At 55.0% G+C, this 5,293-nt stretch overlaps 1 pseudogene; it reads left to right on the top strand.

Moving 5' to 3' along the window:
* The first annotated feature begins 4,133 nt into the window (after positions 1-4,133).
* Positions 4,134-5,293, top strand: LOC133261505 (olfactory receptor 5AP2-like; annotated as a pseudogene).

The following is a 5,293-nucleotide window of genomic DNA, read 5'->3' as shown; positions in this document are numbered from 1 at the left end:
GTCTTCCGATTGGGTAATCCAGGCCTGACTCAGAGCAGAGTGGAACCACCGCATCTCAGCCGGGAGTTCACAGGGCCAGAGGCTCTGTACTTCTCTTCAGTTCAAACACTCATGATTCCAGAACCTCCACCACCCCTACTCCAGGAGCCTCAGCTGAGCCATCAAGGGACAGGCTCAGGGGAGCAGTGTCAGCTGACAAATAGAGAGGAGGCCCTCTCCCCACCACCCACAAAGCAGAGTCAGAGAGAGGAAAAGAGGGGGAAAGCCACAGCTGGGAGATGATCCGAATGCATTTTTGCTCCTGGTTAACCATTCCCTTGGCTCCTCCTTACACCCATTGGCATTTCCTGTGCTTAAATGCTAGCTTCACTTCTGAAAATACAATTTTCTAAATTGCTAATATAAATAAACCACCCATTCTGTTAACAAGGCTCCCAGTGCCTCCTTGGATGATTCCCTGGTGGCTGATGCCAGGAGAGCTTCCCAGAGAGGGTCAGGCCCCAGGATGCCTGCCCCAGGGTGCCCATCCCCTCAGGGCTCCAGCAGGGCTGGGACACAGAACAGCAAGGAAAGGGGCTCAGCCGGCCTGACCCGCCCTAGACTCACTCTCCGTGGGGCTCAGCATCACCGACTCTTCCTCCAGGGTTGGAGCCCAGGGCAGGTCCTCAGTGTCCAGCCAAGGTCCCCTGGGCCCTTCAGTACAATAGCTGGGAAAACTGGCCTCCAGATTCCAGAACGCCCCCAAGGGGGCAAGACAACAATCCCTTCACCCAGAATTCAGAGTCCAGGGAGGAGGCTGGACGGCTCCCACCTCTCCTTCTGAGTCTCCCTGTGGCCAAGGTGGAACCACCAGCGCCAGCTCCTCAAGGACACCCTAACTTCCTTTTCCTCAAGACCAAACTAAGTAACCAGATTCTGCAGGGCATCACCCCTTCTGCCCTGAGACTGACACTCCCGCAGTCCCAGGACAGGAGGTGGGCCCGGTGTGTTTCAGGGCCTCCCTGAGCTCTGAGCCGCCACAGCACCTGGGGTCATGAGGGGCAGAGCCAGCTGATGAACTGGCAGGAGCGGAGGCGGCCTCGGCTTCAGTCCTGAGGGCCGCTCCCTGTTCCCCTGAGCCGGGTGCCTGCCATCAGCTCTGAGTCCAGGAACAGCTCTAGAGAGAAGCCCAAAGACACGGGCTGGAGTGGACGTGAGTCCTGGAATCCCCCGCGTGCCTGGTGGGGAGGATCCTGAGTTCCCACTGGAGCTGTGCCAGGTGGGGGCACTGCCCGCTGAGGTGGGTGATTGTCCATCGGACGTCCTACTGAGTTCCCCCACCAGAGCTGGTTCAGAGAGCTGAGGTCACCTGTTCTCTCCTCCTTCCTCTCCCCCAAATCTGGATGCACCCCACCCCCTACTCTGCCAGCCTGTAAGCATTTCCTGAGACCCCACTGCCTTCAGGGGTCCTGCCCACTACGTGTTCCTAATCTAACCTGGGCGTGAAAGCTAACATAACTTGCAGGTCGACCCTGTCTCCAGAAGCGTGCTAAGTGCATTAACACGCGTTCCGTCCCTATCGCACAGAATCTGAGGAGAACTGAGCAAGCTGAGGCTCAAGGAGGTTGAGTTGCTCTGCCGAGTCTCCTGACTCTTCCTCTGCACTTTTTGCCCGGTGGAAATGTTCTGTTTACCGAGGAGGCTAATTCCCACTCCATGCTGTCACACACCCTCCTCTGCAACGTCAAGCTGCCCCGTCGTCGCTGTTCAGGCCCCAGCCCCTCTCCCTCTCTGAAGCCCTCACTGTTCACTGCAACGGCTCCTACCACAGAGTGGGCACCACGCAATTCACCCCATGTCCCAGGAGCGGGTCTGTGTCTCAACAATATTTCAAGGTCCTAAATGACCAAAGCCCTGCTTTATGCTATTTTGACAATTGTTGTTTAAATACTTTTGAACAACTGCAATTGTTTGAATATTTTTTGCATAACAGAGACTATTCAAGAATTTGCTCTTTGCTGGATACAAAACCGAGAATAGCCTCTGCTTGAGAAGTTCTAATGTAATAAAGAAACAAAACAATGCAGTTGGAGGTGGGTGGGGAAGGAAGACTCAGAAAGGTTGACCAAGCCCGGATAAGCGAGTGTAAATGCATCTGAGTGAGTCACATTCAGCCTCCAGCTTGCAGCTGCACACACGAGGGAATTCCGCTGGGTGAGGGGAGGCCCCTGGCAGGGCTGAGGCAGGACTTCGCAGGCGTCATGGAGGACATCCGCAGGCTCTTCGCTATCTGGGAGCCTCGGGTCCGTCTGCAAGGCTGTCAGTCAAGGCCGTCGTCAGTGAGGATTATCGTAGATGGGCCTCTGAAGGACTCACGTGTTCCTCTGGGAGTCGGGCGGGAGGAGTAGGTGAGGAGGGAACCTAGTCTGTCTGGACCAGGGAAGATGGTGAGAAAGGGGGAGCGGGAGAGGAGGACCAGAGCCCTCACTTACTGGGAAGCAGGATGGAGGCGCTCAGCCTAAACCCAGAGCTGAACGACTCTGTGTGTATGTGTGTAAGTGTGTGTGAGTGTGTGTGAAAGTGTGTGTGAGTATGTGGGTGTGTGTGTGTGAGTGGATGTGTGTCTGAGCGTGTGTGTGAGTGTGTGTGTGAGGGTGTGTGTGTGAGTATGAGTATGGTGAGAGTGTGTGTGAGAGTGTGTGAGTGAGTGTGTGTGATGTGTGGGTGTGTGGGTGTGTGTTTGTGTGAGTGTGAGTTGTGTGTGTGAGTGAGTGTGTGCGAGTGTGTGTATGAGTGTGTATGAGTGTAAGAGTGTGTGAGTGTAAAAGTGTGTGTGTCTAAGTGTGTGAGTGTGTGTATGTGAGTGTGTGTGTGTGTGTGTGTGTAATCTGGCTGTCATCCTATGAGAGAAAAAGATAAACATCAACATTCATTGTGGACCGGAGACTCATGGACATTTTCATTTGGGCAAAATTAAGCCCTAAACCAAGAAAGTTACAAAAGGAGGAGCGAATATGAAAATTACACTAGTCACCTAGGTGGGGAAACAGAAGTCCAGGGCAGGAAGCTGATTTTGCCGGTTACATTTCAAGGCTGAATCATATGAGAGGATTCCACCACACCAGCGGGACCCTGACTTTCAGCGCTGCATACTGTGACCTGTATTTAGGGGTACAGGCACAAGAGAATGGGGATGACCTTACATTTACTGATGATTCACTATGTTCCTGGAGAAGGCAATGGCACCCACTCCAGTCCTCTTGCCTGGAAAATCCCATGGACGGAGGAGCCTGGTGGGCTGCAGTTCATGGGGTCGCTAAGAGTCAGCACGACTGATCGACTTCACTTTCCCTTTTCCCTTTCATGCATTGAAGAAGGAAATGGCAACCCACTCCAGTGTTCTTGCCTGGAGAATCCCAGGGACGGGGGAGCCTGGTGGGCTGCCGTCTATGGGGTCGCACAGAGTCGGACACGACTGAAGTGACTTAGCAGCACTATGTTCCAGATATGCAGAGGTGTTCACAATTTGTTTTTTTTCACCTAGGGCACAGAGCAACCCTAAATAGATATATTTTCCCTCTTCCATAGTGACACAAATAAGGCCATGGATTAAGCCTATCCAAGGAGACACAACCCGTGTCTCAGCCGCTGACACAAACACTGCCACTGTCAGAACTCAGGTCCGCCTGGCCTCACAGCCCACGTCCTGTCCACTATGGAGACTCAGGTCCGCCTGGCCTCGCAGCCCACGTCCTGTCCACTATGGAGACTCAGGTCCGCCTGGCCTCGCAGCCCACGTCCTGTCCACTATGGAGACTCAGGTCCGCCTGGCCTCGCAGCCCGAGTCCCGTCCACTATGGAGACTCAGGTCCACCTGGCCTCACAGCCCACGTCCTGTCCACTATGGAGACTCAGGTCTGCCTGGCCTCGCAGCCCACATCCCATCCACTGTGGCAGGACGCTCCTCGTTTACTTTTTAAATATGTACTTGTCTGACTGTGCCAGGTCTTCGTTGCCACATGTGGGATCTAGTTCCCTGACCAGGATTCGAACCCCGGCCCCCTGCACTGGGAGCACAGTGTCTTAGCCGCTGGATCACCAACGAAGGCCCCGTTACTTCCTTTCGAAGAAGACTTATACCTGCTTGGTGTTCTCCTGTATTGTACCTTGCACAGGTGGGCACGCTCAGTAGTACTGTCTGAGTGATGATCAGTTGCCATCTCTGCAGATGACGCCTGGAGAACTAGCCCTGCCGCTGGCAACTACACCCCCGACACCCAGCTCATCTTGCTGGGATTCTCCAATGACCCAGACCTCCAGAAGCTTCTCTCTGGAGGCTTGCTGCTCATCTATGTCATGACCTTGGTGGGAAACCTGGGGATGGTGGCGCTCAGCCTCATGGACTCCCACCTCCGCAGTCCCGTGGATTCTTTCTCAGCGTCCTCTCTTTCCTTGATATCTGCTACTCCTCTGTGGTCACACCCAGGCTGCTGGTCGACTTTCTGGCCTCTGACAGGTCCATCCCCTTCAAGGGCTGCGTGGTCCAGATGACCTTCTTTGTGATGCACGCCACAGCTGAGAGCTTCCTGCTGGCTTCCATGGCCTGCGACCGCTGCACGGCCACCTGCCGACCTCTCCACTACGGCTCCGTCATGACCAGGGGCACCTGTCTCCAGCTGGTGGCTGCTTCCTTGCTTTCGGTGGCGCTAATCTTGCTGTCGAGACTGGGAATGTCTTTGCCCTGCCTTTCTGTGGGCCCAACCAGGTACTGCACTACTTCTGTGACATCCAACCCCTTCTCCGCTGGGCCTGTGCCAACACAGCCATGGCAGGAGTGGTCCTCTATATCTTCTCTGCCCTGGCTACCTATCTACCTGCTGCCCTCGTCCTCACCTCCTACGGCCTGGTCTTGGTGGCCATTGGGAGGATGCGCTTGGCAGCTGGGAAGGAGAAGGCCCTCTCCACGTGTGCCTCCCACTTCCTGGCCATTGCCACCTTCCACAGCACCGTGATTTCACCTATGTCCAGCCTCATGGATCCACCGACGATACCAGTGACCAGGTCGTGTCTGTCTGCTGCACCATCATAACCCCCATGCTCACCCCCGTCATCGAGAGCCTCCGCAACAAGGAGGTGAAGGAGGCCCTGCAGAGGAAGCTCCTGCTAAACCCTGCGAGGTTGTTTGTTGGCAAGAGGAAGGCATAGCGTCTTCCCAATCAGACTGTGAACCGTCCCAGCCAGGAGCAGCCTGGTTTGGAAGGAGAGGGAGGAAGTAAGAAAGAAACAGCAGTATTATAGTCTGTGATGGTCTTAT

The sequence above is a fragment of the Bos javanicus genome, chromosome 15 (assembly GCF_032452875.1).
Source record: "Bos javanicus breed banteng chromosome 15, ARS-OSU_banteng_1.0, whole genome shotgun sequence".
Taxonomy (NCBI): Eukaryota; Metazoa; Chordata; class Mammalia; order Artiodactyla; family Bovidae; genus Bos; species Bos javanicus.
Note: the sequence above shows the minus strand (reverse complement) of the source record. Positions and strands in the feature narration are given on the sequence as shown.